An 11,343-nucleotide genomic window follows, 5' to 3' on the forward strand; every position below is an offset into this window, starting at 1 on the left:
CATAGTTTGATGTCGCATTCGCGAGTGGCTTCCATTCCTTTGGTTTGGGGCCTCTGCGCTTGGGTCGATATAGTAGCTGTTCCGACTTGTGAGGTGAGCACCAAGGCCCGCGGACTTCTCTGTAGCATCAATCGCCTCTTGCAGGGCCGTCGCTACATGTCCATCACTACCTCCCGTACACCAGATGGTAACGTGTCTGCGTATATGGTAGACGGATAACATCGATAGCAGAGAGTCTCCTGGATAGACCTATCATGGCGAGGTTAAAGAGGGTTGGGGATATGAACTACCCCTTGTGGCGTCCCTTAGACCCCAGCTTGATCATGTTTGAAGTCAGGTCCCCGATCTTAGGGTGGCTTCTGTGTCTGACGGGAAAGGTCTCGTGTAGGAATGAAAGTGCTTCCCCAGGTAAGGCTCGAGATTGTGTCTAAAACGAACGAGTGAAGAATGTTGGCAAATGCCTTCCAGATCTAGACCTAGTATGGCCTTGTGACCCGCGTATTACAGTCAATAATGAGAGATGTTGATGAGCTTCATCACGTCCTGCGTCGATGGTCCGGCCTGAAGCCGATCATGTCGTATGGGTAAATGTCGTGGTCCACCTGGTCGCGAGAAAGCCTGTTTAGGGTTGCGTGCTCAACAACCTTCCCCACGCGCGATGTGAGCGAAATTGCGCGGAGGTTATCGAGGCTGGGCGGCTTGCCTGCTTGGGAATGAGAATGGTGTGGCCGATTTCCACATTTCCGGGACTATACCACTGCTTACTTGGTTAATGATGTCCTTTAGGTATTCGATGGACTTGTCGTAAGGTTCCGTAGAGCTTTGTTCGCGATCTTGTCCGGACCCGGGGCCAATCTGCCGTTGAGGGCGCGGAGCACCGCCTGATCTCCTCAATCCCGAATTGTGCGTCGAGCTCAGGTTCCGGAGCCTTCGTAGTCAGGGGAAGGTGGTGTAGGGCCCGATGCGACACACAGGTATTTCTTCACGAGTCTGGATAAAATTTCCTCGCTCGATATTCTCGCTTGGCTGCGTGTAGGGTGCGCGCCAGTGTGTGTGCTGGTGGTTTTAGTGTTGTCTGTCGAGGAGATGCTTTAGGAGGTTTCAGGTTCCCCCGTTGCGCATCTGCCCGTCGATCAAGTTGCACACCTCATCCCATGACTGTTTAGAGAGGGCTCTGCAGTGTTCCTCTATAGTTCTGTTGATTTCTGTAATCTTTTTTCTGATCCTGCGGTTGAGCCTTTGTCCCTTCCACCTGGCGAGGAGGGACTGCTTGGCTTCCAACACGTGAGCCAGACGACTGTCCATCTTTTCCACCGGGAGGTCGGTACAACCTTTTTGGTGGTAGCTTGATGTCGTCTCTAACCTGTGCCACCCATTGTTCGAGGCTAGGCTTGTCCTCGCTCTCCGTTTGCTCTTCGCTAATCTTGCGAACTTGTCCCAGTCTGTGTACTGGAACATGCGCTGTCTCTTCTGCTCGACCTGGAGGTGCTTGGCCAAGATATAATGGTCGCTACCAAAGTCTACCCCGAGGTTCGTCCACTTGACCGCTGCGATGCTCCTGACAAAGGTGAGATCCGGTGTCGTGTCACGGCTCGACAATGTCCCGCATCTGGTGGGACACAGATTGGTGCCACAATAAATATGAATTGGTGCATGGAATCTGGAAAGAAGTAATGCTTCCAGCACTAACGTTCGCAACTGTCATTCTGTGCTTAAATTTGAATATCATGATGGGGTTGGAAGTTAACCTAATATTGGTAGGTTGTTTGGCTTTGGGAACCCACGGTAAACTCACAAAAAAAGGCAGCGCAGGATTGCATAGCTGGGGCCTCTTTAGAAGCGAGAGAAGGGCAAGAAAAATTCGTTTTGAAGAAAGACTCACGAACAAAATAAATTGGTGGCTAAAGCACACGTGTATCTGCACCTGAAAAGTGTGGACGCAGGATGGAAAAATGTGTCAAGGAAGCTCGCAGCCAAGTGCAGGGAAACTGATACTGAAAACGGACAGCCAGGAGTCATCAAAGAGAAAGTGAGAGGAACAGAAACAGCAATTTGGATGCAAAGATTGGAAACATAAAAAAACCATGGAGATTTACAAGAATGGCAAGAAAGCACTTGGGAAGGAGAAATGTTTACGATAACACAAAGGGCACCACCTCGCAATTTTAGGCTTGGGCTGGTTGCCCAGGTCAATAACATACCGGAGCTAATATTCAGAATGAGATGACGCATGTGTATGCTGCAGCCAAAATTTGGAGACAACTCAGGACATCCGAATGGAAAGCGAAGCGATTCACCCAGTGAGACCCGCAGCTACCTTAAGCTTTCCAGAAGCGCTTGAATTTAAAGTGGACGGAAGCATCAACCGGTCAGCAGTCGATTTAAGCAAGAGATGTTTAGTATATTCATGGGAAAAAAAGCATGGAAGAGATGGATACGGCCGGATCCGTTACAGGCATAGGTAGTGGTACAAAGTAGATATAGCAGTGAGAAAGAGAAAAAGTTCAAGAAGATGCATACGGAAATAATGTAATAAAAGCATGTATAGCGTACCTGATTAGCTCAAGCCGGCTAGGTGACCATTCGTCACCGCGCAGTTTCAAAGGAGCTGCCAATAAATCATCATCAAGAATCTGAGGGAGCCCGGCTACTGTACACGGCTCATACGTACCGGCATCCGAGCGTTACGAACGCGGAGACCACGGGAAGAACGTCGGGGCTGCGCCGTTCGATGGACAAGCGTATTCAGAGTTAAGCACGATGGACCAGTCTCGCTCCGTCGCTACGTTACTTCAATGCCAATCGCTTACACTGTAGAGTCACCGTAAGATGGGTGCTGGCGGAAGTTTTCGTAGTTAGGCTGTGTCTTAGTTGATATTACCTGCAAGAAATATGCAATAGTTGGGCTATAGTTACTTATTAAGAGCTTATTAACTACTGAATATTTATTTTACGATGCATGTAATTGCGAAATTCAAGCACACGAGTAGTATGTGATGTCGGTGTAGCATAAATGGTAAGATTTGCCCAACTTTTGACATATGCGACATTATTATGCATCACAATATACATTGGCGTTAGAGTTCAGTTTCCAAAAAAGTGTGCTTCGAAGAGTTTGGGAGGGCCTTATGCGGGATGTCTAAGCAATTTATAGCATATCTTCTGCACGCATATCTTGAAACTGCTGCAAATCCTCGAGTTTCTGATAAGCACAGATGACTTCGCTGCTGCTTGGCTTCAATATTCTAATTATAATAGCCTGAAACGTTACGAAGGTAATTAGTAAATTTTAGGCGGAAGTTTACATAAAATAGGTACATTTTATTTTCCGACTTTGCCTGATTATTTTCTACATATTAATTTACAACACAGCTAATTCCCCTTGTGCGTTCCGTGGCTTCTCTGTTGGCTTTATGTGGTTCTCATTATATACATGTACGCTGAGATATAGACCTACCGCGCCGTAGCAGCCACGCAGAAACTAGTGATTGGGCATAGGCGAAGTAACGTTTGCCTTAATAAGCAAATAACCATAGAATTTTGCGAGCCAGCCTAGAATGACAATGCACTAATGCACTTGAACGCAATACAAATGACTACTCTGATACCTCACGAGGAATAAGGATCATAAACAGGGATAAGGTGCCTCAGAAAGGCTGGCCAACGTTTCGATAGGAGGACCTATCTTCGTCAAAGGCGGCCTCGTCATCCTCGGCGGATTAGTTTTAAAGGGTTAGTGGAGTGACGTCACGTCGATGTCCGCTGTGGCTGGCTGTAAAGGGAGAGACTGAAAAGAAAATGAGCGCCTGCGCTTGACTGGCTAGGCGCGGTTTCTAAGACGAGGGGACAAGAGCGGGAGAGCGGGAAAGTGGCAAAAAAATATAAAAAAGGAAAAAAAAAACCGTCAGAGGGGGTTGGGGAGCGAAAGGCGAGTGAGCGTTTGGAGGAGTCGTGGTCGGCGTGCGTTTGGGGTCCCTGAAGAGCCGGTCAGTGTGCAGGTCACAATACGAGTAGAAAGCATCACTTGAGTAGCGTAGCATGAAGGCATCGGGTAATTTTGTGGTTGATAGGGAGCAGCTTGGTCCGTCAAGGGACGTTAGCCTCACTAGTTCGCCCTAGGCGTCGTCGCGGCGGTATACAGAATTGGCGAGACCTTGTGTGGTCAAGGCGCCGAAAAAGGTATCCTGGCGTCTGGGATTTGGACTGTCTCGGTGTGGATCTTGTGTGGAGGAAAAAAAAACTGGCGCAGGAGGGTGACAGTGTAGAAAAATATAATTAGAAATTTAAACATGGAGAGGGGCGGGGGAGACAGGTGTACCTGGAAAAGCGCTCGTATGGTTGATCAGTGCGTAAAAGCATGGAGGACGATAATAAATGGAGTGGTAGGGGAGGTGCAGGGAAGAACTGGAAATGGAAGAATAGGTGAGGTTGAGGGAAAAAGAAAAAAAAAGAAAAGAAGAAAAAAAAACTATTAAAAAAACGGCACAGGAGGGTGACAGCGGAAGAAATATAATTTGAAACATGAACACTGAGGGGACAGGTGTACCTGGAAAAGCATTCGTATGGTTTATCAATGAGTAAAAGCATGGAGGAGGATAATAAATTGAGTGGTAGGGGAGATGCAGTGAAGAACTGGAAATGGAAGAATAGGTGAGGTTGAGCATCGAGATTAGCTGGAGGTTTAACTTGTTTGCGCCTTTGTTAATGGTATAACAATTTAAGGTTTATGTTACTGCTTTTAGCGATTCTAAGTTGCCACGCGATAAATTCATCCCCGTGGGGTGCAGGCATTTAAACTTGTGTATGAGGTATGATTCTGTATATTTTGCAAACAGACACAACTGTTACAGACAACACGAAATCCATAACCGACGCATTCACACAGACACACACACGCTCGCCTGCACACGCAACGGCAGTATAAACAGACACAACTGTTACAGACAACACAAAATCCATAACCGAAGCATGCACACAGATACCCACAGGCTCGCCTACACACGCAATGGCAGTACAAACAGACACAACTGTCACAGACAACACAAAATCCATAACCGAAACATTCACACAGACACCCACACGCTCGCCTGCACACGCAAAGACTCAAACAGAAACAGAGGTGGAACTAAGTGAGGCATGCGGAAACAAACCTGCCAAACAGAAGCAAACGACACGCAGATCTACCCGCCAAAAGGCAAATAAATGACAGTCATTGCAAGTTAATAACCACTCTCAGCCACGCAGTACAGAATTTCTGCAGGCCAGAAAACTTACCAAGAAACGTGTGAGTTACACTTTTCATCTGAAAACATACACAGACTGCACACAGAACAATATAATCCCCAAGGGACTAACCCTGCAGGCTATACCAGCTCTAGGAGTACTCCCACCCCATCATCGTGCAAACTGGCAGACAACATTAAACAATGCCTCCTTCTCACTTTTGAATATACTCACGAAACACTGCGAAGAACAACTGGAAAGTTTTAGCCAGAGACTTCAGAACATAACTCTGACACCGGATGAGACGAAAGATTTAGAACAGTACCACGAAGCACAGTCTCGAAAACTGGTTCAAAAACAGAGGAAGAAAGCGAACTTCAATCAGAAAACAACCTTCCAGGCAAACGGCTACCTCACGCCAACAAAAGGGAGCTCGAATCTACAAATAGCAGACGTGGCTGAAGGCTCCCCAAAATTAAATCAGTCTAATGTTGTAGGCATTTCAAAAACATTAAGTAGGGAAGAAATAGACGTACTTAGCAAGGGCCTAAACTTTTGTCCCACGAACAACACAATAAATGAATTTGAGCTTCACAAGGATCTTTCGGAATTTTCCCGACGAATGCGGATAAGACATTTTTTCGCCGACAACAACTCACCAGACACCGGGACGACCCCACTTAGAGCCCAATCTACTTGGACTCCTGAACCAGAACAAGCCATAGAACACGACCTATACGTCAAAACTGTCACTAAAGAAATTATAAGCCAATCCAAGACAGCTAAGCGACCTAAAAACATAACTTCATCAGAGAATCGTATCATTTCAAATCTTAGTCGCCGGAACGACATTGTCATTAAGGAAGCAGATAAGGGTCGAAGTATAGTTATTTGGCCGATAGATAAGTACAAGCACGAGGCTTACAGACAGCTAAACAACCCTGAACATTACCGTAAGCTAGACAATGATCCGACGTTACCATACACACTGAAAATTACCAACAGGCTGAAATCACTTTTGGAGGATGAATTGATAACACCGTCAGAATTCAAATTTCTTAAACCAAGCAACAAAGCTGCAGGACGCTTCTACCTCCTTCCGAAAATTCATAAAATTCCACCCACTGAACTTCACACCGCTAATATCCCAGGGCGTCCGATAGCATCGAACAACAACACCCCGACAGAAAGCCTATCCACATTTCTTAACCACTTCCTTGGTGACTTTCCGAAAACACTTGCGTCATTTGTACAAGATACCCCCCATCTACTCAGAATTATAGAGGACATTAATACAAAATGCACACTACCGCAAAACATAATTCTCGCAACACTAGACGTCACGGCCCTGTACACCAACATTCCAATCCCTGATGGTTTAAACTCGGTAAAAGAAACGCTGTCCAAACACAATGCACAACACTCTATTGAAGTATACTTGTCTCTTCTTGAACTAGTTCTGATATATAATGACTTCGAATTTGAGGAAAATGACTATCTGCAAATACATGGGACAAGTATGGGCACATCTTTTGCACCAACCTACGCCAACATATTTATGGGTACTCTAGAAACGGATTTCCTATCACGTTGCCCCCACAAGCCCCACACATACCTACGATACATAGACGATATATTCATAATATGGGAACATGGTCAGGAAAGTTTAGATAAATTTGTAACTTTCCTAAATTATTTTCACACAACAATAAAATTCACATCGGAATCTTCAAATGAGCGCATAAACTTTCTGGACACAACAATAATATTGATAATGGGACACTAAAGACAACGCTGTATAGAAAACCTTTTGATAAACAACAGTACCTAGATTATACAAGCCACCATCCCAGACATTGCAAACAAGGTATCTTTAAAGGCCAAGCCACACGACTTCGTCGCATTTGCGTTGAAAACCATGACTACATAGACAGACTCGATCACCTTAAGGAAACCCTATCAAGCAGGAACTACCCGAACACTGCCCTTCAGAAAGCCTACACCGCTGCAACCAAGCTTGATCGAGCCAAGGTCCTCAAACCCCGCCCTAAGATCACAAGGACAACAACGCCTCTTCTTACTACTAAATTCTCAAACGCACTCCCCAACGTGAACAATATCCTCAGGAAATACCACCCAATTCTCACCAGCAACCAGAAACTTAAGATCTTTCCCGACCCGCCCAGAGTAGCCTACAGACGGAACAGTAATTTCAAGGACATTCTTGTACACGCCAAACTAAGGACAAAGACGAAGCCAACATCCGGTCCCTGTGGCCGCTCCAGGTGTTCCACATGCAAACATATTCAATCTACTACTACAGTAAAAAGTACAGCGTCAGATTACATTCACAAGGTAACTTCGAATTTCACCTGCACGTCAAGCAACGTAGTCTACTGTCTAGAATGTGCCGCTTGTAACAAGCAATACATAGGTGAGACTGGACAGGAAATGCACACGAGATTTAACGGCCATCGCGTGGATACAAAACACAATTTACCTAAAGCAGTAGCCAGCCACTTCAATGAGCACGGCCATATATATGATGAAGCAAGACTCTATATAATACAAACAAATTTTCGTTCACCTCGCGAGAGAAAATATACAGAATCATACCTCATACACAAGTTTAAATGCCTGCACCCCACGGGGATGAATTTATCGCGTGGCAACTTAGAATCGCTAAAAGCAGTAACATAAACCTTAAATTGTTATACCATTAACAAAGGCACAAAACAAGCTAAACCTCCAGCTAATCTCGATGCTCAACCTCACCTATTCTTCCATTTCCAGTTCTTCACTGCATCTCCCCTACCACTCAATTTATTATCCTCCTCCATGCTTTTACTCATTGATAAACCATACGAATGCTTTTCCAGGTACACCTGTCCGCTCAGTGTTCATGTTTGAAATTATATTTCTTCCGCTGTCACCCTCCTGTGCCGTTTTTTTTTAAATAGTTTGTTTTTCTTCTTTTCTTTTTTTTTCTTTTTCCCCTCAACCTCACCTATTCTTCCATTTCCAGTTCTTCCCTGCATCTCCTCTACCACTCCATTTATTATCGTCCTCCATGCTTTTACGCATTGATCAACCATACGAGTGCTTTTCCAGGCACACCTGTCTCCCCCGCCCCCCTCCATGTTTAAATTTCTAATTATATTTTTTCTACACTGTCACCCTCCTGCGCCGGTTTTTTTTTCCCTCCACACAAGATCCACACCGAGACAGCCAAAATTCCCAGACGCCAGGATACCTTTTTCGGCGCCTTGACCACACAAGGTCTCGCCAATTCTGTATACCGCCGCGACGACGCCTAGGGCGAACTAGTGAGGCTAACGTCCCTTGACGGACCAAGCTGCTCCCTATCAACCACAAAATTACCCGATGCCTTGATGCTACGCTACTCAAGTTATGCTTTCTACTCGTATTGTGACCTGCACACTGACCGGCTCTTCAGGGACCCCAAACGCACGCCGACCACGACTCCTCCGAACGCTCACTCGCCTTTCGCTCCCCCAACCCCCTCTGACGGTTTTTTTTTTCCTTTTTTATATTTTTTTGCCACTTTCCCGCTCTCCCGCTCTTGTCCCCTCGTCTTAGAAATCGCGGCTAGCCAGTCAAGCGCAGGCGCTCATTTTCTTTTCAGTCTCTCCCTTTACAGCCAGCCACAGCGGACATCAACGTGACGTCACTCCACTAAGCCTTTAAAACTAACCCGCCGAGGATGACGAGGCCGCCTTTGACGAAGATAGGTCCTCCTATCGAAACGTTGGCCAGCCTTTCTGAGGCACCTTATCCCTGTTTATAATCCTTATTCCTCGTGTGCTACTCCATTAGTCAGCCATCTTTTTTAATCTCTGATACCTCGTATCGCTTGGCTTTAAGAGTGTAACGCGATATAATTCAAAGATCCCTGACTGCTTCTCACGCTTCTCGGCAACGGCCGCTTATGCATCCGTAATGTTTACTTGCAAACGCTGACGGTGAACGCTATGCACGAAGGCGAGCTTTCTGGTTCTTCTTTTTTCTTTCCCCCGTACGACGAGATCCGCAGCTGCCGCGGATGCGCAGAGGCGAGTGCCATCTGGATGGTGTTTCAAGAAACCGAGCGGGGTGCCCAGCTCTCTCTAAGACACACCTCAAACGGCAGCTGAAAAAGATGTTTATGTTTGAGTTTCGGTGTGACAGAATGATTTTTTTTTCGTATATTCCAATCACATTCCGACGCTATCATGTCCGTAGGTTTTAAGTCGTGCTTCACCAAATTTTGGCGCATTTTACTTTCAGAAATTCAGTAAGTTCAATAACGCCTATGTGCCACGCGGAAGGCCTGCGTGGGTCGCGTTGCATGGTTCGGGGTGATTTTCGCCATACGAACAACGATTGAGTTTTGTCATAGCGACGGCGACACCCACATCGAATTTTCTGCAACACAGGGCTCTTAACGCTACCGTGTTAGAACACTCACATCGCTGCCTGTACTTTGTTCCATATCCGCCTCTGTACTGGCTGCACTTAATTGAAAAACCTTGAAGGTTATGCACCGAAACGCTGATACTTCGACACGAATTGAAATAAGAACATTCAAGTACACAGTGATTACAATATTGCGGTTTTGACTATAGTGAACTAGAAGACTTCTAGTGGCGCGAGCAGCGAGGCGTGAGCGAGCCGTTTTCATACTGACGCCACGAGATGGCGCCACTGCAACTTTTCATAGGACGAGACCTCGCGGCATTTTTTTAAAATTTTGCTTGTTATTTCGCGTTTTTCAGCTGATTTATAGATTCTATTCGAAGATTACATCCTTCTCACTGGTGAAAGCCCACAGGTTTTGATGGCTAGCGTTGTTAAACATTTAAAAGGCGTGTACGAAGGCCACGTCACTATTCCGATTTTCGTGTTGTCAGCGAAACTTTGACTTCGAAAGTAGTTTTTTGGTTATAAATGCCACCAAACAACGACGTACCGTTTTGAAGACGTGCAAAGCTAACTGTTCGCATGACCATAGTCTTGCGCACGAGTCCCCCCTGATGACCTAATGGGCGCAAAGTTTGCCGCATACTTTTACTCAGTAGGACCTTTTCCATCATTGTTTTAACAACAGGGTTATGGCCACGAAGGTTTTTGGTGATTATGGCGGTTTGATTTAGGCGTACTTATGAAAAATTACACCACAGCCATGTTCACATAAAAACACACTTCAATAATTTATTGACAACTTACTTCACTACAAAAATAATGACAGGAAAATTCTTCACAGTCATGATCAACAGCTTTCATGTAGACACTCATTTAGCACCTACTAAACTTCAAATGCTTTGATGCCTGCCGCCTTTTGTCGTTAGCTCGATTGATACTTTTCGTGAAGAAATGCAGTCGTGTGGTTAAATAAAATGCAGTTACGTCAGCAGCTATGGCTTCACCATGTTCTGGGCATCCAAGCGTAGTTTGTTGCTTTTTCTTTACAAGGTCTAACACATCAAGCACGCTTTCAGAGTGCAGTTCTAAAAGGCTAAAGCACGTTGTGAATGACTCCTCGAGGTCGGCCACAAATTTGCACAGCTTTCCTGCAGGATAAAGTAGACCGCCATTGTCCTTCAAACGGACAAGCTCAGCAATCTTCAAATCATCAGCTGCCTCCTTGGTGAGCAAAAGAAGGTTAATGCACTGTTCACAACCAGTTTTAAGAATGCACTTCCTTGCGACATAACCGGCAATGTAAAAGATAAGTCTGCGATCGCTTGATGCCACAACAACAGGAGAATGATCTGGCGCAACCTTACTGAGTAAGGCATCTGCGGCATCTAGGTTTCCATCATCGAGAAACCTGTCAATCAACTTCTGCCTCCCAGTGCAAGTGTTCTGCTCACCAGCATCTGCATTCAAGAGTGAACTGAGAGCAGCAGGCTCACAGTTCCCCCTTGAAACAGAATGCGCAAGATTGCTGAAGCTGAGACAGTTCACTGTAGCAATGAACTCCTGAGGTGTCGGGTGGGTATTGCACCCTGACGACTGTCTAACGATTCCAAACAGATGTTCGACAGGGTCCTGGCTCAACCTGCTTGTCATCAAATACTTGAAACCTACATTTTCAGTCAAATACTTCAACAGCGACAA

The sequence above is a fragment of the Dermacentor silvarum genome, chromosome 5 (assembly GCF_013339745.2).
Source record: "Dermacentor silvarum isolate Dsil-2018 chromosome 5, BIME_Dsil_1.4, whole genome shotgun sequence".
Taxonomy (NCBI): Eukaryota; Metazoa; Arthropoda; class Arachnida; order Ixodida; family Ixodidae; genus Dermacentor; species Dermacentor silvarum.